This window comes from Pongo abelii, chromosome Y (assembly GCF_028885655.2).
Source record: "Pongo abelii isolate AG06213 chromosome Y, NHGRI_mPonAbe1-v2.0_pri, whole genome shotgun sequence".
NCBI classification, from domain to species: Eukaryota; Metazoa; Chordata; class Mammalia; order Primates; family Hominidae; genus Pongo; species Pongo abelii.
This window is the reverse complement of record NC_072009.2, coordinates 16,302,145-16,325,209: the sequence shown is the minus strand read 5'-3', so window position 1 is coordinate 16,325,209 and position 23,065 is coordinate 16,302,145.

The window sequence follows — 23,065 nt, the reverse complement described above, 5'->3', positions numbered from 1 at the left end:
ATTTTTGCAACCTGTTATCTGAAAATGAGTTTGACCATGTTAGTTTAGTTTTCAGTTCTTTATCATCCTCCTTTCTACTTATTTAATCTAAGCCCTGTTTCATGAAAGGAAATTTTGAGATTGCAGGTTTTACTAATAACTTACACTCTCAAAATCTGTCAGTTTATAGTTTAAACTTTCCTGTGTTTTTCATGATAGTCTAACAAGATAGCCACGTATTTGTTCATTTTGTTACAAAAGGGGCTAGATTATGAATTTAGTTCTTGGGTAGGCTTATTGCCTAGGAACAACACAACTTCATAGGACTGAGTGTTAACCAGATAAGCCTGTGATTTTTATGTGCAGATAATACAAACAATAACCACCAGAAAGGCAGCCTAGTGATACCAGTGTTGGGTCAGCCACATATTTTATTAGTCAGATGCTTGGAGCACCTACCACTATTTGGGACTGCTTGCCCAAATGATGTTGCTTTGTTAACTCTGTGGCAAGGTGTTAGGGCTTTGTGCTTCCCAGTTCCCTAGAGCACTGCATTAGGAGCTTAGGCTTTGGAGTGAGATGGCTGGAGTGAATCAGACTTGGGGTCACCTACTAATCTTAGTTTCCTTATCTCTTATATATATATATATGTATATATATATATATATATATATATATATAATGAGGAGACTGGCCTTATTGGATGTGTTAGAGAATTAATTGAAGTCATGTAAGTAAAGCACAGCTTTCAATAATTATTAGCATTTTTTTGTATTAACTTACAGCATAGCAAAATTCTAGATTTACTTCAGGAGTTGTCCTTGAAGCAGAATTTTTTTTTTTTTTTTTGCTTTATGTGCCTTCATAATGACTGCATGAAAGAAATAAGTATCAATTCATTTCATTGTATTCAATTTGTTTTATTTCAAAACAAGTTAAATGAATCTTCAATTTTTTATTCCAATAATATATATTCATTTCAATATTTTATTGCAGATGATGTTTAAGCAAATACAATGAAAACTTAACACTGCGTGATCTGATTTGACACTATTTGTCATTCCTATTTTATGTTTGACTTCCTACCTCCCTTTCATGGGTTTTCTATCTCTCTGTTTAAACTTTTTATGATGGTAAATGGACACAAATAGAGAGAATAGTATGGTAAACTCTTATGTACCCATTTCCCACCTTCACCAGTTATCAGCTCATGACTAATATTTTCCCTCTGCATTCCTATCCACTTATCCCCATCCTGTGTTATTTTAAAGTGAATCCCAGACCCCATATTATCCATAAATATATTTTTACCATCTACAATGTTATTATTATACCTGTAAAATAATAATAATTCTTCAATATCATCAACTATCAATAGTGTTCCAATTATTTTTAAGAGGCATAGCTTTAAAAAAGTAGTTTGTTTAATTCAGGGGCCAGTTAAGATCTCATACATTTCAACTGGTTGATGTGTTTCATGTGGCTTTTAATGTACCCCGGTCAGTTCCTCATTGTCTGTGGACAAGAAGATATAATGTCTCTGGGTTAGCTGAGACCTGTTAGTAGCCAACTCACAGGGCAGTTGTGGGAATTTGGACAGGGCACCCACCACATCCACTGCTTGGGGAGGTGGATGGATAATTTTGAGGCACAGGGAACAGCATAAGCAGAGACCTGTGAATGCACAGAACAGCATAAGCAGAGACCTGTGAATGCACAGAACAGCATAAGCAGAGACCTGTGAATGCACAGAACAGCATAAGCAGAGACCTGTGAATGCACAGAACAGCATAAGCAGAGACCTGTGAATGCACAGAACAGCATAAGCAGAGACCTGTGAATGCACAGAACAGCATAAGCAGAGACCTGTGAATTCACAGAACAGCATGTTTGGTGGAGTGACAAAGTTGGCAGTCTCCAAGGTGGGAAGCTCAGGCTGGGGTGTTGGGGATTGAGCCTGTGTTCAGGTGGTTTATTATACATTTTTTAATGCTGGGCTTAAAAATAGCTTGTTTAGTCAGATTAAGATGCAATTAATAAAAATGTGATATGAGTAGAGACTATTGGAAATAAATAATGTATCAACATACATTTATTATCTGATCAGGTATAATTTGGAAAATTATGGTAGTATATGAGAAGCATCATGATATGTTAAGTTAATTAGATATTTGGAACAAAATATGCTTCATCTTTCTTTCTATTTTTCCCCTTATTATAACAGTAGTGTTAATATATGATGACATCCCAGAAGGCAGACGATGGTTATCAGTGTGTCTCAGGCATAATATAGAAGAGCATATGCTCCTCTTAGGTAAAAGAGGTATTTTTCTTATTCAAGAGAGCAGTATTTTAATGTTTTTTTCTAGTACATTTAAAATATTTGAAATTTTTATCCTTGTTTTGGAGTTCAGTTCTTGGTGTGGTAACTTAAAATGTGTACTCTCAATATACAGGCTTTTGCTGTTTCTTAACAGCAAGGATCTGTTTTCAAATTTTAGATGTGCCACTTACTCTTTGTTGAGTAAGTTACATAACTTTTTGTAGCTTTCTCATCTAGGAAAATGGAATAATAATAATGTTCCAATGGAGGACTGCTATGCTGATTAAATGAGAGTGGATCTATTACATATAGCACAGGGCTTGGCACACAAAAACATTCAGTGGTTTTAGATATCAGTATTTCTAATACTAGTGTTTTCTTACTAAATATATTTCAGGATCATTGATTTAAAGTACACTAAGCAGACAATGATTAAGGTATTAAGAGGATTAGGAATAAGAGTATTGAGTTGTGTATGTCCTGGGATTGAAATTTGCACTCCACAAACCATATATTCTTTTATTAATATATTCTGTAACTTCATTTCTATTCTATAAGTGATTTAGTATTTCTCTGGGGTCCCCATTTCTGTTCAGCAGAAGCCAGGGAAACCTCAAAAATAATTGTCTTTTTTTTTTTTTTTTTTTTTTTTTTTTTTTTTTTTTTAGTTTAAAACAATCTCCATTATCTTAAATGCCATCTTTTTTTGGATAATTCAGAAATTTAAAGATCAGGATTGTTTCTTCCCTCTTTAAAGACTTTTCCCTTCCCATCCATAGGAAACAATATAAGTGCTCTGATGACCATTGTTGTTATTTGGCCATGGCCCATTATGATCATGTCACACTCACAGATTCTGCTTTCTGTCATATTACCAAGATGAACTAGCCTGGGTCCTGCTCAAAGCTGGTCTCTCCATTCAGGTGGAAGATCTCAATCCTTCTTGCCTACTCAGCTAATTCATAAGCAGCTCTCCCCACCTCTCCCGTATCAGCAGTTTTCACTTTCTACTGGATTATTCCCATCAACATCAAACATTCTGATATTTCTTTCATATTTTCTTCATGCAATTTCTCCTGCTGCTTGCTGCCCAATTTCTCGGCCCCTTTGCAGCAAAAACAACTTGAAGAGTTATGAATGCTCACTGTCTTCAAATCTTTGCTTCTGTTTTTCTTAAAGCCACTCCCTTCAGATCCCCACTCTCAGTATTCTCCGAAGCCGCTCTTTTCAGGATCACCAATAACTTCCAAGTTCCTAAATCTCTCAAGTCAGTTTGCAGTCCTCCTCTTACTTCACCCAACAGTAGTGTTTGGCATGGCTGATCATTCCCCATCTTGGTATTCTTACTTTGCTTGGCCTCCACAATTTTCCTCCTGTCTCACTCATCAGTCTGTTCAGTCCCCTTTATTGACTCCTTCAGCTCCTCTGAAGGCTGAGGCAGAAGAATCACTTGAATCTCCTTGGGAGGCAGAAGTTGCAGTGAGCTGAGATAGCCCCATTGTACTACAGCCTGAGTGACAGAGTGAGACTCCATCTCAAAAAAAAAAAAAGAAAGAAAAAAAGAAAGAATTAGTAATGAGCATAGCTGTGATTTGAACACAGGTCTGTCAGGCTCCAGAGTTTTTTTCCATCATTTTCCATTAATAAATTTTTAACTTTATATGTGTGCAGTTATTTTTATTTTAATATCATAGCTTAATGGGATAGTAAGGACAGTATTTAAAACTAAGGAGCAGAAAAAGAATACTGCAGAGTATCTTTATAATTTACTTAGTTTGTCTCCCTAGTTCTAGGAAGTCTGAATCTAACTGATATATTAGATTATATTTTCTTTGGAACAAACCCAGATCTTTAAGAAAGATGAATTCAGAACCTCCTTTTCCAACTAACTAATAATCTATAAGCTTTACTTTTGTCATAAAATGGTGCTGGACTCCCAAAGTTCATGCAGTCACAACTCATATCGTCAAGAGGAAGCCTGAATTGTCTCTAGTTACATTTGGGTGTTCCTGATAATCAAGTTTTTGCAGAATGCAAATTATCATTTATTTGTCCCTTTGTTTTCATGAATACAGGTTGAGCATCTGTAATCCAAATATCCAAAATGTTCCAAAATATGAAACTTTTTGAGCACTAACATGATGCTGCAAGTGGAAAATTCCATACCTTAGAACACTTTTGCTTTCAGTGTACCTAAATTTGCTTCATACACAAAATTATTAACGGTATTGTATAAAATTACCTTCAGGCTATATGTATAACATGTATATGAAACATAAATGAATTTCTTATATAGACTGGATTCCATCCCCCAAGATCTCTCATTAGGTATATGAAAATATTCCAAAATCCAAAAAATTCTGAAACACTTCTGGTTCCAGGCATTCCAGATAAGAGATACTTAATATGTAGTAGTATATGGATGCCTTGCCTTGTAGTCAGGCTGCCCAGTGGTTTAATGCAACCATTAAATTATTTTCATTTTAAAACATTTGATCTGGATTTGAATTTATGGAAATACTTCATGTCATTTTCTTTAATAGCCAAGTAGTGTTTCACAATTGTACCACAATTGTGATTGGTCTTTAGCCTTAGAAGCAAAACTGACATTAAAGGATGAAATAAGTAGGTAACATGGTGAATTTTGGTACCGATGTGTTTGGACATCTGCATCCTTATCAAAAAAAATGTATATAGTTGGACAAAATTGAATGTCAATGTGGTATATTTAGAAAATATTACTTGTTAGTGGTTTAACACGTGAATAGTGGTTTTACTTCAAGCACTTTCAAAGATTTGAGTTTGTTTCTTCCCTCGTAACACTTCAACAGTCATATTAGTTTGCTTTACCATTTTTCTTTGAAGAGAACTGAGATTGATTCAGTTGTGCAAGGTGATGGGAAACTTTCCTCGAAAAGCCAGAAACAGATTTGTGGGCTCCTGACTGTGAGACCAGGCACTCTCTCCACTGAGTTATTCTGCTTTTTCTGACTGTTTCCTTTGCTTTACAAAATATTAATGTGGCTGGGCACGGTGGCTCATGCCTGTAATCCCAGCACATTGGGAGGCTGAGGTGGGTGGATCATGAGGTCAGGAGATTGAGACCATCCTAGCTAACATGGTGAAACCCCGTGTCTACTAAAAATACAAAAATTAGCTGGGTGTTGTGATGGGCACCTGTAGTCCCAGTTACTTGGGAGGCTGAGACCAGAGACTGGAATGAACCTAGGAGCTGGAGCTTGCAGTAAGCCAAGTTCACACCACTTCACTCCAGGCTGGGTGACAGAGCAAGACTCCATCTCAAAAAATATATATATATATTAGTGCACAATTCTGAATTACTGTTGACTGTGAGATAAATTCATGTTAGATCTATAAATAATGCACTTTCCAACCAAACCAGCCAATGGAACAACACCCTCCTTGAGACATTGATGTTGGAAGATGGCCTCCTCCCACCTGCTGACTGTATTCTCATCATCCCCCACATCTGTCTCATTGTTTCTGATCCTTGTACCAGCCTCCTGTCTCCAACACGTGCTTAGATAATTATAAGAATTAACCTCTCTTCCTTCTGTTCTCTCTTTCCCCCAAATCCTTTTCCACAGTTTCCAGATTAGTTCTCCTACAGCACTACTTTGTGAAATTCTCTCAACAGTTCTATGATGCACTTTAGTCTGAGGCTGAAGCCCTGACCTTCCTTTTGGTTTCCAGGACCTCCCATGTATCATCAGTGCTCCTCTAACATCCTCTTCTGCTTCCCACCAGACTCTGTCTTTGCCATACTGGGCCTTGCAGGCTGACATTGCTTCACCTTCCTTGTAGTCTTGTAATCTGTACCCTATTCCAGAAATACTCTTCCTCTCCTTTCGGTTAGCAAGCCCAGCTCTCCCCTAGGGACTTTTCTCACCCATTTGCTGGAATTTTGGTTGTAGGTGTGCCCTTCTGTGGGTTTACTAATATTTTCATTTAGAAAGTAGGATCACTGCCTAATGATGTAAGGTGTAGTGTAAAATTTTTCTCAATTATATTTTCAGATTATTGCTGGGATTCCCTTATGAGTAGTAAGCAAACAAATTAATATTTTAATGGTTGACTGCCTTCTAATAAATTTAACCTCAATTTATATCATTTTAAATTACAGATTTAAATTGTAACAAAAACAAATATTTAAATTTAGTCAAAGATTTTGTGAAATGTAGTGACCTTGTTTTGAGAATGAGAAATGAAGTCCAATTATGGAGTAAAATATGGATATATAAATATGTTTGTATGTGTATACTTGTAAATAGCTGTCATGCAGTCATTATTTTTGTGACCCTGTTTTGCTAAAAGTGCTTCATAATAATTTTGAATAGAACACTTAGGGTGCTAGATTTAGAGATTAATGATTTTATGGAAGAAAGATCTGCATGTAAATTTTGCTGCTATTATGAAAAAAAGGGACACTCTTATTTCAGATGATCAAAATATAGGGACTGTAGCATTAATGTAATATTCACTATAATGTATTTCTTTTAAAAATGTTTTCTTCAGCACCCTCTGTTATGTGATTTGCCAGATTCTCAGATCCTGGGACCTTTAGCAACCGTGCTATGTGTTGTTATAATGTTTTAAATTTGTGGCTCTAAAATGTAATTCAATTGTGTTTAGCCAGTGTTGATATTTTTCTTTCTTCTTTAATTTGAGACTTTTGGTGTGTGCCAGTACATATGAGAAATGCTTTCGTTATGAGTTGTGGAGAGAGAGACAGTATTTGGAGAGAAAATTAAGGTAACTCTAACATAGATCTTAATATAGTCTAAAAAGTTTTCATGAGGATAATAAAGTGAGTTTTATATGTGGAGAAATATATAGAAGAGTGAGTGGAGGAATTAGGGAGAAACATAATCAATTCAATTGTCTTAAACACTAATATGAACTAGGAAAAAGATGAGTTTTCCAAAATAAGTATTTCTTAAATTTACGTGTCATGGAAATTAGTATGTTGAATTAGATTCTCAGGTTATTAATTAAAATATAAGTGCATTGCCATGATAAATTGAATTTAAATTTCAAGTTTTTTTCTCTTGGTGATCCAATTTCATTGGATTAAAATATTGTGGGTATCTATCTTTTAGAATAGATTTGGTAAACTTTGGTTTTCATTAAGTTAAAATGAATGATTAAAAATTTGTTTAGAATTTGTTTGAGTCTTCTTGTTACATGATTTAGGGGATATGTGTGATTTAAAGATAAATTAACTAAGAAAATTTTCCTTTATTTATGTGTTTTTTATTGTTTCTAGAGACAGGGTCTCAATATGTCACCCAGGCTGGAGTGCAGTGGCATGAGCATAGCTTACTGTAGACTCAATCTCTTATGCTCAAGTGATCCTCCCTCCTCAGCCTCCTGAGTTGCTGAGACAGACTACAGGCAAATGCCACTAGGTCCAACTAATTTTTTAATTTTTCTGTAGAGATGAGATCTTGCAGTGTTGCCTGGGCTGGTCTTGAACACCTTTCTTAAAGTGATCCTCCCATCTCAGCTTCACAAAGTGCTGGGATTATAGGCATGAACCACTGCTTCTGGCCTGAAATATTTGTATAAATTGTAAGACAATACTTTGAGTTTAAGGAAATGAAGATTTGATCTGCTTATACAGCTGTCTTAGTGGATGGATGTTGGAACAAATCAATTAAAACATATCTTTTATAATGTGGTAAAGAAAAATTAACATAAGATGAGCAATGAATTACGTTAGTGAACATTCTTCTCACTATGAGTTTCATGCTTTTGATTCAAGGTTTAGAAATTGCTTCAGACGTCATTGAAATTTTCATATTTACCATCACCTTGCTTATTTATTCATTTATTTTACCTTGCAGCCTTTCTATTTTTATTTTTTTAAATTTATTATTATTAGTAGTATTATTATGAGATGGAGTTTCACTCTGTTGCCAGGCTGGAGTGCAGTGGCACGATCTTGGCTCACTGCAAACTCTGCCTCCTGGGTTCAAGCAATTCTCCTGCCTCAGCCTCTAAAGTAGCTGGGACTACAGGCACACACCATCACGCCCAGCTAATTTTTTATATTTTTCTTAGAGACAGGCTTTTACCATGTTGGCCAGGATGGTCTCAATCTCTTGATATTGTGATCCGCCCACCTCAGCCTCTCAAAGTATTGGGATTACAGGCAAAAGCCACCAGGCCCAGCCACAGCCATTTTTATTTTTAAGGTAAGAGATTCTGGGGATTAATGTCCACACATTCACTGTACACTGATATTCAGCCAAAACATGACATAGAAAAAGCTGGCATATATTTACTGTTAGAATCTTTGAAATTTTTCAGTGTGTATTTCCTGTTATAGTTATTCCTGCTCCATAATTAATGGGTTTTCTTAGCACTGGAAACAGTTACTTCCCTGTGGTTTAGATATATTCTTTTGTCGTATAGGTAGGTTTCTTTGCTGTTCTAATATTCTTCCTTTTAATTTTATGATTTTTTTCCTCTTGTTATTCAGATAGTGTTTCATCTCTGTCATTAGGAAACTACTTCTCGTTTATTTATTCTGTTTATACCGTTTTTCCTTCCAAATTCATCAACTGAAAAATAGGAAACATTGTTTCTTAAAAGGTTATTTTTATGTTATTTGGGTCAGGCAATCTTTGGTGTAGGGAAAAGGACAGCGCTTCTCCTGGGCCCTCCCATCTACCACTAACAGCTTTGTAAAAGGAGAGAAAAGTAGAAGGAAAGGACAGAGAGAGAAGGAGGGATGCCCTATTCAGCTTACATTTCAGAAGCAAGGAATGCAATGAAAGAAAGTTAAGCCTGCAGAAAGTCCAGGCTCAACTGGCTCACACCTCAGGAAGTGATTCATGAGCATGTAACATAGTCTGCTAAGGTTTCCAATATTCATAATTAATTAAATTAAAGCATGCTTTAGTAAGGGCTCATAATCTTAAAAAGTATTCTGTGTTTTCATCTGACTAGAATTTTTTATTTTGCTTGTTACAGATGAAAACCTACTTTAATATTATAGCACCAGCACAGTAAGTTGATTCAGTAAACCTGCCATACTAGGGAATAGAGGTTTGGGGAAGAATGTGAAATGTGAAATATAAGATTATTTCATCTCTTAAAACAATCACTATCTAAATATTGTGCTTTTAAGCTAGTAGTTTCTCACTTATTTTGGTTAAAAAAAATTAACATCCTTGGTTTGGTTATGGGTTTCATGGAGGCAGATGGGTTTCTGTAGGAATTAGTCCCTTCATCTGCTGAGAGTATCTTCCCTCCAACATTAAAGAAGGGAAATAAGAAAGTGGCCCATAGCATCGAGGAATGGTCAGGTGGGAAGTAGCTTCTCCTTAACTTATTTCTGGTGGAAAACTACATTGTGAAGCTTGGTATTTGAGTTCATTATTGCCAAAACTCCAGGAATAACTTACTGGGAAGAGCACCCAGTATGTTAAAGAAAATAGTCTAAAAGAAGTAAATTGACTCATCCTTTAGCATTAGGTATATCTCCTAAATGTTATCCCTCCCCCCTCCCCACACCCCACAACAGTCCCCGGTGTGTGATGTTCCCTTCCTGTGTCCATGTGTTCTCATTGTTCAATTCTCACCTATGAGTGAGAACATGTGGTGTTTGGTTTTTTGTCCTTGTGATAGTTTGCTGAGAATGATGGTCTGCAGCTTCATCCATGTCCCTACAAAGGACATGAACTCATCATTCCTTATGGCTGCATAGTATTCCATGGTGTATACGTTATGCACATGTACCCTAAAACTTAAAGTATAATAATAATAATAAAAGAAAATAAAAGATTAAAAAGAATAAAGCATCACTCATAATTATGCCACCAGAAAAAAAAGAAGTAAATAAATACCATCCATGTAAAGAATCAGTGGTGTTGTGGCATCAAATGAATGTGCTTCATATAATGCTATTGTCTTTTTAATTTAGAGGAAAAGTCCAAATAATTCATGATGAATATTTGCAATTATTTTGATGTCAATTACTTAAAGGGATTTAAACCATAAACATGTTGTCCGCAGAACTTTGAAAGATAAAAGATAAAGATAGTTAAAATCCTTGTTTTTTCCTCTTTGGTATTCAAGGCTATATGGTAACATATCTTAGGCTTCCTTCTCTCTTTTGTGATTGTACATTATCCATATGTCATCCTGTACCTCAAAGGGTGGAGGAACAACTTGTGTGTTCTTTATCTACCCCCTCCCCTTGCCTGGGTTCTTTGTCTTATGAGCCCTTGGGAGACTCATAATTTCCTCAAGAGGCTGCCTGGCAGTAACTGGAGAATGTGATAGCTATGCTATGAAGGCCATTCCTTCCCTGGCCCAGCCTTTTCCTGGTTCTTAGCCCCTTTCTGTCCTTCATATCTTGATGTATGTAGGACATGTTCCCATGTGGTTAAGGACACACATCCTCTGTGTACTAGTGAATTCCTTTTCCTTTCCATTGGAATTATGTCTGAAGCATCTTTTTAAGCTTTCTGTTCTATCTGGTTACCAAATCAATAAATTAGAAGAATTAGTACTATTACTAGGCTCAACAGTAATGTAGAGTCTTCATAATTTTTGTTTTAGGTCAAAACATGCTTATTTGGTTATCTACAAACTATATAACAAACCACCTCAAATTTAGTAGCATAGAACAGTGATCACTTTATTATGATAACGGATTCTGTGGGTTGGCAGTTTGTACAGGACACATCAGAGATGTCTTGTCTCTGCGCTCTGATGTTTGCAGCTTCAGCTAGTTGGGGGTATTCTGATGACTAGAAGCCGTAGGGTTCACTTCCAGGGTGGCTTCCATACTCACATGTTAGGCACCCTTCCAGAGATAGCAGGAATATTGGGCTCAGTTGAGGGTGTCAGCCAGAGTGTCTTTGTGGATCCTTTCCACTTGATGTTTCCAGGTATTTGGATGTTCCCCAGAGTAAGCCTCCCAAGAGAACTAGATAAAAGCTGCATGTCCTCTTCTGACCTAAGCTTAGAAGTTACACTGTATCACTTCTACTGCATTCTTTTAGTTACAAGTGAATTGTAGGCCAGCCCTGATTCAGAGAGAGGGAAATAAGACCCCACTCCTTGATGGTGGAGTGGCAGGTGCACACTGAAGAAGATCATGTAAGATGCGATACTGTGGTGGTCATCTTGGGAACTAATGCAAAAGGGAAACTCAGTCATCTTCATTTTTTTGATTCCATAATGCCAGAATTCTATTTTCTTATGTGAATCTTTATTATTTCCATTATTCTTATTTCTTTACTTTTTCTTTCTTTGGGTTTATTCTTTTTGCTATTTTTCTGACTATTAAAGTTGCATGGTTAGCTCTTTAATATTTAGCTTTCCACTAGCTTATGAATTCTGCACCCCATATAGTTGGCTTACAGAAAAGATATACTCTTTATGACTGGCCATTTTTGGAGTCTGGTTGAGGGAACACCTGTTTTCTTGGAAGTGCTTCTCTCCAAATGAGGAAGAGTCACCTCAGATATTGGCACATGAATAATATATGTTCTTCTTGGGAATCGTCATCGCAAAGATTCTGTGAACATGAACTACTGAAATGGTATTTTCTGTAAGCTTTGGGGTCAGAATTAACAAAGCAGTTGAAAATTCCCTCAGGCAAATTATAAAATAATGAATATACACATATGTGCCACATATATGGCATCTGTCTAAAACTGAACCACCAGAGTATAATCTTGTCAACCCCAATTTTGTTTTCCTGACTGCCTCTGAGAGTAGAAATCAGTGAGGCAAATATCCTATGTGTTTTTATGCAAATTGAAATCGTTTTCCATAATGTTTTGTTAATGGTGCTGTTTATATTTGTACTTTAGTCATTTTGTCACCTGCAAAACATCTTCCACAATGTAGCATGTAAATGGAACAATCAGTACTTGAGTCACCTGATCATGGATTCCAGATTCTGGAACAGCCTCTTTAGAAGGCAACTGAGGATATTATTTATTGAGTTGAGTGGCTTTAGAATATCCTGTAACTTTTTAAAATTATGTTTATCTGATGTGATGTTAATATTTATGTTTTTCTTTTACAGATGATATAATAATAAGGCATTATTAGTATTATATAATTCTCAAGTGTATTTTACATAGATATTAGAAGTTAATTTACAAAAGTTAGTTGTATTGCTTACTATGATTATATGATAAATTATTGCTTATTGAGAATCTGAAGTGGAAATGTCAACGAAAAATTTAAAAGCAGATATATAAATTAGGGCAAGAGATAATGAGAGCAAGTGCTTTGAGCCCTGTGAGTGGCTACTGCACACTAGTATTGCTGTGGGATAACTAAGGAATCAGAGAGCCTGAGGGGTTGAGGAGGAATTGTTTAATTATTTAGGTGCACCAACCCAGTCAGATTAACATCCAAAGGACTGAGCCCTGAACAAAAAGTCAAGCTACCTTTCAAGCATTTCATGGTGTGTGGGGGGAGATCTGCTCAGGGGGAAGCATATTACAGAAGCGAGAAGTAAAGACAGTTATTCAATTAAGACACTACATTATTTCTTACTTTCCAAGGAACAACATGTTTTACAACTTGAGATTATCTATCTGGTGACCTTGCAGCTGCACAGCTAGAGAAACAGAGTCTTCACAATGTCAGGGAAAAGGAGAGGTAAGACTCACTAGCCACAGAGAGGAAAACAGGCAGTTAATTTTAAAGGATTCCAGCCCTTTCTCTTCCTCAGGGGGAATTGGTTTTTCTTACATACAAGTGAGTTTTTGCTTACACAGTCTTTAATTTTTTTAACTCCTGTTCTGTTTCCCTCATTTGGTGCTTTTTATAACAAAGGTGTTGATAGAAAGCAACACTATTTGCCACTTCTTCACAGACTTGAGCTGTTTTTTTTCTACTGGCAGTGGCTGATATTTGGTTAATGCCATCAACTGCATGATAGTGTGTCAGGTTACTACTGCCTCTATAGTTGACGAATTCTCCTAATAAACGGTAAAAGGGAAGGGAGGATGAGGCAGATACCAAGAATAAACAAAAACCCACCAATAAGGATTCAGAATCCTCTAAAGGTTGAGAACTATCCTCCAAACAAGGAATCTCGGAACCATCCGGACCAAGTCTGAACTGGAACATGGACCAACTTGAGCATTCTAGCTGTGATTTCCATGACAGCTTGACCATTATTGTCTTTCCAGTCTTTTCTGTCTACATCTTTTTTACATTTGTGTTTATATTTGTGATTATGCTTCTTCTAGTTCTTCTTTTATTTTCATCATAACCTAGATACCCTAAGAATTCCCCTTGCTTTAGAGTAATTAGAAAGAAGGATGTCTTGATTGTTCCTAAAACACATGTCCCTGTCCTTTAAGCCAGCAGTTGCCCATATGCCCATGCTGCACAGATCCAATATATGCCAGAGGGTGCTTTCTAAGCATTTGGAGCCACTAGCTGATACCAAGAGTGGCTTGGAGTAGATAATTGAGATAAATGGTTTGGATCTCATAAATAGGAGCCATTCTGGGTGTTTCTCCATAGTTTTGTTTTTAGTCTCAACATAATATTATTGCCCTAGGCAGGCTGTTTCTCCTACTGCCTCTGTGAAAGACTTTCCCCAATGAGCAATACAGTATTTTTCAATTATGGGGGTTTTAACAACCAAACACTAGCTGAGGCCCTTTGTTTACTGGCAGGGTTAGGCAAAGTGAAGCTATCTTGTGGCATTAGTTCCTTAGCCTCCCATGGCCACTGGTCCCCCATATTAGTTCCTCTACATACATAGCATGAGGAGATTCCTAAGCTGCCAGTTATGTTTTCAGCTAGTTGAGCGATACGTTTTTGGTTGGTGGGGAAGTTCAGGCACTGACTGATCAAAATGATTATAGAATGACTTATGGACCTGGAATTGTGGGGTTGGATGCATTTGAGTCCTTCTAGTCTTTTTGACAATTAGTAGTGGAATTTCAAGGCTCACTTCTTGCCTATCAACTCATAATAGTGTTGTCTGTCCTGTAGACTAAAAAGGTAATAAAATTTAAAGGATTGCATGTTCTTTTCTTACAGTTTGGTTTAGTTGACATACTACTTAGCAGAGCAGTCCTTCCTGAATATAAGTGTTGGAGCTGTGTTAGTGTAGACCACTGAATATTACAGTTGGGCATCTGATTTGTGGTTCTCCATAAAGATGTTTAGGGCTGCTCCTGCTAAGCCTCTCTTGTGTTAAACCATTGCAGAGTGTTTCTGGTTTTTTAGGAATATGAACATATGTGGCCTGGCAAGCATCAAAGTATAAGGAAATAGGCCCTTTATAGAAGGGAGGGGCTTTTTTGTTTGAGCTATAAGCTCTCCTTCTTTTTCTCCTTTTGATTTAACATGTACATCAAACCAGAATTCATAGTGTAGGAGCTTAGGGTCATAACATTTATATAGCTGATTATTTCCTAGGTCACAGACTGAATAAGTGGTCCAGTTGTATATGCAGATTCCTAACTTGGTTCCTGTACATTCATGGTAAGTATGGTATAGTAGAATTTTAACTATGGTATTCCTCACCCAGATAGTATGTACACAGTGTGGACATTCTTTTAAATAATTTTCACTTTCTAGCATAGGCAGAAATGGTGACAACATCAGTGTATGTAGTAGAAACACGCTTACACTACACATGGGCATGGCAAACCTCCCTCTGGTTATAGACATTTGCAGCATTTGCAATGGTAACATAATAACAGAATAATCAGTATTAACAGAATTATAACTAGGGTTATGAATTGTATCCACATTTACTTATCTGGAGATTGTCCTTGTGGCTTCGGCTGTGTGTTGACTAGTCAGCTTCTGGGATGTGACTAGAGCAGAGCTTGCAGATTCCTCAGGCTTCAGCCATGTTTAGACTGACCAGCCTCTGGTGTGGTCAGAGCAGGGCAGTTGTCCATCTTACCGGTGTTTCACCAGAGGACCTTTCGGTGGGGCAATCTGGGTCTTGTTGGCCAATCCACTGGTCATCATTGGGAGTCACTGCTGCTGCAGGTTTCAGCTGGCTATGGTAAATCCAAGGTGTGATACCTGCAATTTTAACAGCAGTGGGAGTAGATATGACTACAATATGGGGCCTCTCCTATTTGGTTCCTAGAGTGGTTGGGTTCTATGTTTTTTGTTGTTGTTGTTGTTGTTGTTGTTTTTAGCTTAAACAAAATCCTTAGGATTGAAAGGATGTACTGGGTCTGTTAGAGTTATAGGCATTTTTCTGTATCTAGCCATGAATTTTCACATGGCCATACTTAAAGTCTGCATTTGTTTTTTTTTAAATTTGTTCTTCTAGTTTACAGAGATTACCTTTAACCTGACTTATGATGCGGGGGTGGCCAGCTGAACAAAATCTCATAGGGCGAATACCCAGTTTGCTTGGTGGAGGTGCACCTGACTCAGAGAAGGCCCATGGGCAAGACCTGATACTACCATTGATGAGTTTCTTGCCACAATTTTTTTAGCAGCTGTTTGAGTGTCCAGTTCATGTGTTCCATCTTCTCTGAACTCTGTGGTCAGTAGGCTGTGTGCAGTTTTCATCTGATCTTTAAAAGTTCAGTCAGCTCTTGTGCTACTTCTGCCATAAATGGAAGACCATTTTCCGATCCTAGGGTTAAAGGCAACCCAAATCTTTGTATGATGTCTTTTAGTAGTACCTGTCACCTCTTGAGCCTTTTCAGTTCTGCTGAGGCTGGCCTCAACCCAACGCGAGAAGGTGCAAATAAACACTAGCATATATCAGTAACCTCCTGTTTGAGGCAGCTCAGTAAAGTCTACAAGCAGGATCTCAAAAGGCACAGCTCCTACTTCCTGAATTCATAGCAGTCATGCAGGTCCTTGTTTTAGATTATTCTGGGCACAGAATAGACATTGTTCACAAACAGCATGGGTGATGGCAGAGAGCCATGGCACATAGAAGTGTCAACCTATCAAAGTCTCTAGGGCTACCCTTCCAATATGTGTTCCTTGATGGATCTGCTTCACAAACATTGGGGCTATTGTTTCTGGGATAGCTAGCCTCCTGTCAGAGAATAGTTACCATCCATCTTTAATACTTTTTTTTTTTCCTGACCAAACCAAGCTTTTTCACCTGAAGAGTAGCTGTGTACATCCGGTAAAGGGGTCTCTATAAGGAGAGGCATTGTTAGAGTTCTTTCTTCAGGAAAAGCCTCACTCATTGCTGCCTGCTGAGCCTCTTGGTCTGCCTTTCTGCCCTGTGCCTCATGGCTTTTACCAATTTGGTGTCCTTTGCAATGAATGACATCCACTTTGGAGACTATATGGCTTCTAATAATTCCAAAATTTCCTCTTTATATTTAACTTTTATTCCTTTGATAATCAATAGTCCTGTCTCTTTGTATATTGCCCCATGGGTGTGTAGTGTTGCAAAACCATATCTTGAGTCAGTATATATATTTTCTTTCTTCCTCTTGGCCAATAACAGTGCTCTGGTTAATGCTATTAGTTCAGCCTCCTGAGCAGAAGTCCCAGAAGGTAATGCAGTCATGCTTGAGTCTTGACTACCGAGTGTTGGGTCACTGGCATACCCTGCAATTGCACCCCAATTGTTATGAAACTGCTACCATCAGTGAAGTATTCAACATCTGGGCTCTCCAAAGAGGTATCTCTGAGACCTTCCCAGCTCGAGAACACTTTGTCCACCATATTTATGTGAAACAGTGGGGAAGTTCCTGCCAACAGTGAGGCAACCCACTGTCCTTTCAATCAGGTTTCTCCACAGGCAGCAGGGTAGCTGGGTTCAAGGTATTTACAGTCTCCAGTGTTATTGGAGATTTTCATACAGAAGACTTTGGTACTTTATCATTCTAGAGTTAGCCAACCAACAATGTCCTCTTTGCCCCATTAAGGTGACTACAGCATGTGGCACCTGAACTATTAACTTCTGACCTAGGGCTAGCTTGTTGGCATCTTCTGTAAGGACTGTGGTAGCTGCCAGTGCCCTGAGGCAGTGGAGCCAAACTAAAGCCACCAAGTCCAGTCTCTTGGATGAATATGCTACTGGCCAATGCCAACAGCCCAACAACTGAGTTAAAACTCTGACTGTCATTCCCTTTTGTTCATCCACATACAAAAATAAGGGTTTTTTAGCATCTGGCAAACCTAGTGCCAGGGCTTGGATGAGAGCTTCCTTTATATCTTTGAAGGCCTTTGCTTGTTCTTTTCCCATAGGAAGGGCTCTCTTTATTTTCCTTTGGTAGTCTCATATAAGTGCCCTGCTATAAGGGAGAAGTTTGGAATCCAGATTTGGCAGAATCCCACCACACCTAGAAATTCCCTGACTTGCTGCCTTGTTACTGGGGTGGGCAATGCAAATACAGCCTCCTTGCATGCACTTCCAAGCCTACACTTGCCTTGAGATACCATAAATTCTAGATATTGAACTTTCCAAAAACAGTCTTCTGCCTTGTCCTTGGACACTTTGCAAACTGGCCTGTATTCACCATTTGACCTGTGCACAGACAGCAGAGGAGTATTCCAGGTGGACTTGCATTTCACTACAATCCTATGTACATAGAGCAGATATAAATGTTTTGTTATGCATTCAGTTGCATTTCTGGGTAGTGAGTATTGACGGACTCACACTGGGTCAGCATGAGGATTAACCTCTACTACCACCGGGGGTCTATTTACAGCAAGGCCAGGGGGATTGTCCTCAGCCCATACACCTGGCACCATGAAAAGCATTCCCCAAATATTTTGTAGGTTTGGCTCCGGTAGCCTTCTGGCATGCAGCTCATAGAGGTGCCATTCCTCAGCCTTTGGGACAGTTAGAGACAATACCATTGCCTTAGACTTTTCAAACTCCAGTGTCATATTCCATTTAGGTATAAAGGAAATTTGTGCCTGCATTTTCTGGAGTAAGTCTCTCCCTAACAAAGGCACTGGATAATTTGGCATATATAGAAACTCATGCTGCTCTTCTTGTTCCCCAATAACACATCTCCTGGATATGCAAAAAGGTCTCTTTTTTTTGGCCTCTGTAGCCCCTACCATAGTAGCACAGTTCTTGTGGGAGGAGAGGGGAGTATTTGGGTGAGTTACCACAAAGAAATCAGCACCAGTATCCACCAAAAAATCAATTAATCAGCCCCCTACTTCCATAGAGATCACAGGCTTCCTGGGACCTAAAAGGTTGGAGCCGATCTGTCTCAGTCCTCTAAATTCTCGGCCCCTGCTAAGCTGACCAGATCAGGATCTGCCTTTGAACTACCATGACTAGCAAGTGAATGCTGCACTTGGGTGTTAGACCATTGACCATTCTCCTTATTCTTTTGACATTTATCCTTCTAGTGCCTTTTCCTTTTGCATCATGCACATTAATCTCTCCCTAGCCTTAGCTGGCTTTCAAAATCCTGTCCAGACTAGTCTTTTCCATGGCTGTGTTCATGCCCACATCCATGCCTCTTTGCAAAGACAGCTTCTCTTCCTGTAAGGGCTGCTGCCCTTACAGTTTGGCTCATCAGCTTTCTTCTTTACCTCTTAATCTCAGTTAATGTACAAATTGGTAGCCACTTTAATAAGCTGAGTAGTATTCAGGTCTATGGAGCTTCTAACTTCTGCAATTTATGCCTGATATCTCCTTGGGCCTGCCTTACAAATGCTGTATCCACCATGTGCTAATTTTTGGCAGCCTTAGGGTTAAATGGAGTGTACAACCAAAATGCCTCACAAAGTCTTTTTTTTTTTTTCTTCTTTAACTGGTTGGTGCTTTTATCTGCACCCTGGAGCACCTCTGAGATTTTTTTTATATTGGTTTCCTTTTTCTTTTACCATCCTTTAGCCTTTGTAGAAGTGCTTCTTGGCACTTTTGTAGGTGTTGAAGCTGGATTGCATCATCTGGGTCCTAGTGGGAACCTTTTTTCCTCTTAAGTGGCATAAGCATAACTTGGGCACGGCCAGACCTGAGACAGCCTGCCTGACTTTTCTAGCCTTTCATTTTAACTCTGTAGCTGCCATCACAGTTAATTTCTCTTGGTGTGAGCTGCGAGCATTCTACAATAAACTGCTAAGCAGGGCTACATTCATTTAGCCATGAATCAATATAAAGACTAGGTCTGAATGCCCTGGCTCTCCACTGACCCTAGTCACCACCTTAAAACACACAGCCAATTTCTCTATAATGCTTTTGGCCAGCCATTGGACACTAAAAGAGGGCTATTCCAATTCACAGTATGTCCTTAACTTTAGAGCATTCAGTTTCACCCCATAATCACTTTTAAATACTTTTTTAAAATTCCTTATCATGCCCTGCAAAGGAGTTGGTTTTGACACTTTTCCTCCCATTTCCTCCCTTGGGACACACTCACTCTCACTTTCACTCTCAGGTCCACCAGACAGTGTCTTTTTATGGGAGTTTCAGATGCTACTTAGTCAGGAATGTGTCTTCTACTCTCACAGCCTGCTGCAGTGGTGGAGCTGGTCCTATCAGCCATATACAACGTCCTTGTTCTGATTTCCTCCACGCTTGCCTTGGAGCACACAGCCTGCGCAAAGGGATCTGTGCCTCACAACGTCACTCCCCATGTTGGCCTCTCCCAAGACCATCTCTTTCACACACTTTTACACACCTCCCATGACCCAAGACTCCTCATCGGACAAAACGGACCTCTCCCGTGTCCCTGGTGAGCCTAATTAGGCTCCCACATTGACACACATACACACATTCCTACCCCAGGACTCCTCATCAGACAAAATGAGCCTCTCTCATGTCCTGGGTAGATCCACACACATACACACCACTCCTACACAAGTACTCCTCATTGGATGAAACAAGCCTCTCTGGTGTCCTGGGTAGGTCCACATTCACACATACACACCACTTCTATCCCAGGACTCCTGATTGGATGAAATGAGCTTTTCTTGTGTCCTAGGTAGGTCCATATACACCCACACACTTCCAGCTGGGGTGGCAAGCCACTCTTGCCACCCTGCCAGCAAGCTCTTCCTTGCTGCAGTTGCCGCTCTATTGGCACATTTTCTCCATCAGTGAACCACTTTCACTTAGTTAGGGGGACACGAGGTTCATCCAAATTGGCAGGCCACTCCTGCCACCCCCAGCCATTCTGGGCTGGATTAGTGGTCAGGCCCCAGGAGGTGATCAAGCTCCCCTTCATCCCTATGGGATGGACTTTCCTGCCTTGGGCCCTTTCTCCTTACTGCTGTCCCTGAAGTGCTGGTGTCATCCGCAGCCTTGTCCGTGGTTCCATTGCACTGCTGGACAGGCTGCTGGGATGCAGGGAGAACCGGTCTCCATCTGGGTGAAGCTCACCTGCAGTGTGCCTTGGATGCGGGGTCTCCCCTGGCCCCAGGGCCCTAGTCCTGCAGGCAAAGGAGATAGTAAATCTGTCATCCCCAATCCCCATCCGGGCCCCAAGAAATGCTGCAGAATAATTAAGGAATCAGAGAGATCGAGAGGTTGAGGGGGAATTATTTAATTATCTAGGTGCACCAACCCAGTCAGATTAACATCCAAAGGACTGAGCCCCGAAGCTTTTAAGCTTTGGGCCTAGCTCATGTGGTAAGTTTTCCTAAGGGATGGAGCAAATATCTCAGACTCTTGTGTGTTTATAGCAACAAATCATGCTACATGGTAGGGGTAGAGAGATGCTAGTCAGATATTTTAGTCATATATTTTAAAATGGACTATTCCAAAAAAGATTGCTTTTGAAAAGAGTCTTTCAAATAATTAGTGTCAAGTAGACTATTTTAGTTTTAATTTAATAATCTGTTTCATCATAAAAGAAAGCTTTCGATATTGTGACCAAGGAACTGGGGTGGTCAGAGGTGTTGGAAATGTGACTTTCTTGCTCCAGATACTTTGAGAACTGTGAATTGGTGAATTTCACATCCATTCCTGGTGAGCTGATAAAGTATCTAGGAAATGATACAATTATTGAACACATGAGCTGAGAAAAATCTTTTGAGGAAAACAGTATCTACATTTTATTAAAAGGGGATCTTATTGCACCAAACATTCAGCACTCTTCAAAGACAGGGGTGAGGATCTGGATGAGAAAAACAAGAGATATACTGCTCCCTGTATATTGCAACTATGTGAAATAGAAGTATGGCTGACTTTGAGGGAACAAGATTCTAAATTCCCAGAATATCACTAATTTATTTTCATATACAAGTGCAAAATTTTTTTCTAAAGACAGGCGTAAATCATTTCAGCATGACCTTTACAACCACCACCTTTCTATTAATCAGGCAATCATCAAGAAAGAATTTGATTATAAAGGGTCCAGATTGAACAGTTCTTTAAGGAAACAGGAAATATTAAGATAACTGTAGAAAAATCTCATCCAAGAAACTGGAAGCTTTGGGAAAAAGAAAGTTAAAAATTCTTTGATTTTTTAGGTTGGTTGAGTTATACATATTTTTAGCAGAGCAAAAAAAAAAAAAAGAAGAAAGAAAAAAGTTGTATGCAACTATGTAAAAAGAATGTGATACACTAAAAACTATTTTTAATCTATGTCAGGGCAGGATAAAAATTTATACTCTTTAATAGTTACGAACTTTTAAAATTCCCATGAAGAAGAATCTTTACTGCTAGAAGAATTTCGCTCTGCAGTTTTTGTTATGTTAAAACTTATTCAAGAAGAATTTCAATATTCAGAATTCAGCATTCTGATTTAGAGTCTGTAACAGGAATGCTAAGTCAAACTTATTTTAAATGTATAACCTCCTTCAAAGGTTTAAAACAATTATGAAATTTTAGAAAGGGTTAAATTGCTAACTTTGAAGTTTTAAAATCACTTCATGCTTTTCTAACTGGATGGATCTTTCTTTGATGCATTGTCTCAACTCTCATGAAAGACTATTTCCTTTCTCAAAAGAAATCATTTCTAAGATCTAACAATTTCACCAAATATAGCTATGGAGGAGGCCAAATTAAGGAAATATGTCTTCCTATGCATGTATGTGTTTATACTCTAATATTGTTTAACAGAGGGCTTAGAAACAATGATATTAGGTGCTGCTGAAGATATCTAGTATTGTATATTTGTGTCAGTATTGTACCAAATATTATAATTGGGAATGAGCAAATTAAACACTCTATCTGTGAATGGGCATAGAATTCTTTCCTAGCCCATAGTAATTAAAATAAAAATATTATGTTTTAAGAAACAACTAATCTGTTGGAGATAGCTAAATATACTACCTCAAAAGAGAGTAAGCAAAGTACAGGATTTAATAAAAGGTAACCCTTCCCTCACCCACCCTCCATCAAGGAATCCATTAATACCTTGCACAAACAGAAAAGCTTCTGGAGGCAAAATATTGCATATCATACCTTGATTTCCCTATCAATACTTACTGTAAAGGTAAAAAAATAAAAGGATTCATTTGAGAAAATAATAACTCCTCTATAATACATCTTTAAAATATAGCAACCTCTTTCTAAGGATAATTTAAAAGATCACTAAGTATAATAAAATATTTTAAGTGTCAAAATAAGCTTGGGTCCCCTGCAGCCACCAACTAGTTATTAAAATATGATTTGTGTTGTAATCCCCGATGAGTCAGGGTGACTCAGGCTCTATAACACCTAGTGTAGGCATCTGAGTCTTTTATCTCCCTTTGGAGGGATAAGGGAGAGATCAGTCCATAACGGTGGCTGTTCACCACCCTGTTCATTTGAGAGTGGAGGTTATGGCAGGCAGCTGGTCAGCAGGAAGGCAGGTATCACACCTGATGATCTAGCAGTGATGAGAGGGG